The following is a 2772-nucleotide window of genomic DNA, read 5'->3' on the forward strand; positions in this document are numbered from 1 at the left end:
GAGGTCAAAGAAGCTGGATTCCTCTGAGGAGAAATAAAATAATCTTACTTTTATTAATTTCAATATCTAAGATTAAATAAAATTTGGGAAAAAGAACTGATCTTCGAATAATAGTTATTTTAGTCTATTTATGATAAACCTTAGAGAAACATACACTGATTTGCGATGTAATAGATATCTAATCTATTTATGATTGCCACGAACCCCGAGAGGTCTCCGCCTCAGGTTCGATATTAAAATAAACAAAAAGAATTCAACACCAACAGTTGAAACTGGGGATACGAATATAGAAAATTACACAATCAGAACAAAGGTTTATTTACAAGCTTGCTAACAAAGATAAATGCAGAATGGTTTCTCCTATTTACATAACAAAAGTAAAATGTTACACTGCATGAACTGGGGAAACAGTGAGGTAATGAAAATAGTTGCTGGCAAGTTTTTTCAGCTGTCAGAAATCAATCCTCGAAGCGACGGCTTCACAAAGGAGAGCTATAATTTCAGAAGTCTTCTTGACTCCGTACTGCAGAAATCAATGTCTATTCTTGATACTCGAAGGGCAGGTTACTCCTCGAAACCAACTTGTAGAAAGTTTCTTCTCTGAAGTCTTGCTCAACGTCGAAATACCTCGGTCGTCCACTCCCTGACGACGACTTGACCAGATTCCGATCAAACTCTCGAGCGCCTTTTTTCTCTCTTATCCTTCGTCTGTTCCTTCTTCTCTTATCTCTCTCTGATGACCTCTGCTCTCTGCTGGACTCTAACTGATGATCTCTGCTGCTGATCTCTCCTATTTCGGCAGTAGTAGTATATATACGGTGACCTGGGGCGGGGCCTACGTGGGGCGGAGTATGAACGTCGCAGACTCCCGAGACGACAAGAAATCTTTAGAAGGATCTAGACGGAATGTTTCATCATAATTCTCTGCGTTCCTCACGACATGTCGGCGCCTGTCGAGTTCCATACCTCACCTGACGATTCTAGAACAATCATGAGAACAGGCGCCTCCAACACGTGCGCGAACGCCTCTTTGCTGCAGACCTCTTTGAAGAAAATGCATTTTCCTTTCTTGTAACCTATCTTTCTTTGGTATAAAGCAATTACCATGACAATGATAAAACTTAGAAACTGATCTTCGAAGTAACAATTACTTTAACTTATTTATGATAAAACTTAGAGAAAATACACTGATTTTTCGAAGTAACGGATATTTCCAATAATAAAGATTCTTAAAACTTAAGAGAAAAAAGAACCCGATTTTTGAGGTAATGAATACTTTAATTGTTAAAGTTTCCATGGAATTTAGAAAAATAAATATTTTTCGAAATAATACTTATTTAGGTTATTAATGATTCCTTAAAACTTAGAAAAAAGACAATGGTTTTCGAGGTAATCAATACTTTCATAGTTAAAGATTCCTAAAACTCTGAAAAAAAATAAATAATAATTTTTTTTTCGAAGCAATCAATGCTTTCATTATTAAAAAATGTCTTAAAAACTCAGAAAAAATAAATTGCTTTTCGAAGCAATCAATACTTTCATTGCTAAGATTTTCTAAAGCTTAAAAATAATAAATAATAAATAATAAATTTTTATTCGTAGTAATCAATACTTTCATTATTAAAAATGTCTTAAAACTCAGAAAAAATAAATTGTTTTTCGAAGTAATAAGTACTTTCATTTTAAAAGATTTTTTAAAACCTAGAAAAAATAAATAGTTTTTCGAAGTAATAATACTTTCATTATAAAAGATTTCTTAAAACCTAGAAAAAAATAAATTGTTTTTCGAAGTAATAAATAATTTCATTATAAAAGATTTCTTAAACCTAGAAAAAATAAAGTTTTTCGAAGTAATAAATAATTTCATTATAAAAGATTTTTTAAAACTATGAAAAAATATTTTTGAAGTAATAAATACTTTCATTATAAAAGATTTCTTAAAACCTAGAAAAATTAAATAGTTTTTCGAAGTAACAAATAATTTCATTATAAAAGATTTCTTAAAACCCAGAAAAAATAAACAGTTTTTCGAAGTAATAAATCGGGAAACCGGTACTTGAAAATGTCCAGACGAGAAGAGATTCGAGGTTTGCGAGTTCGCCTCAATACAGTCGACCGCTCCAGCCGAGGGTTCGACGGCCGTTTCTCAGAAGGTTATTTGTTTGCTCACAGTGTTCCAGTTTATTTGAGATCGGCCCCTTATTGTTCACCATGTGAATGCTGGCCTGGCAGAGCATAAGGAACCTGGTCTGCGTTATCGGAGTGTACACAACCGGCGATCTTATGACAAAGGGCATTTGGGACACATACACAAACACACACACACACACACACACACACATATTACGAAACCAAAAGAAAACGGTTTGATTAGTTCACAGGTGAATATCCAGCATGGCAGTTTTTCCTCACCAGGTGTTCACTCATCATTCTCCACGAGCCGACGTTAATGTATATATATATATATATATATATATATATATATATATATATATATATTATATATATATATATATAGCTTGATGATAAATAACAGTGCCAAGACCAGGAAGAACATTCTTTATTAAACGAGCTTTCGAGGTTTAAAACCTCATCTTCAGGCTGAAAAAATGACAATGATGAGAAATCACTAAAAAATTACATTAAAATGAATTGTCTTATTAAAAGCTTCAGTAAGAATATAAAATAAAACGAACATCACATACAAACTAAATATTAAAAAAGTAAAAGAAATATTAGGATGACGAGAGTTAAATATTCAAAAAATAAATC

Source organism: Macrobrachium nipponense, chromosome 18 (genome assembly GCF_015104395.2).
Source record: "Macrobrachium nipponense isolate FS-2020 chromosome 18, ASM1510439v2, whole genome shotgun sequence".
Lineage (NCBI taxonomy): Eukaryota > Metazoa > Arthropoda > Malacostraca > Decapoda > Palaemonidae > Macrobrachium > Macrobrachium nipponense.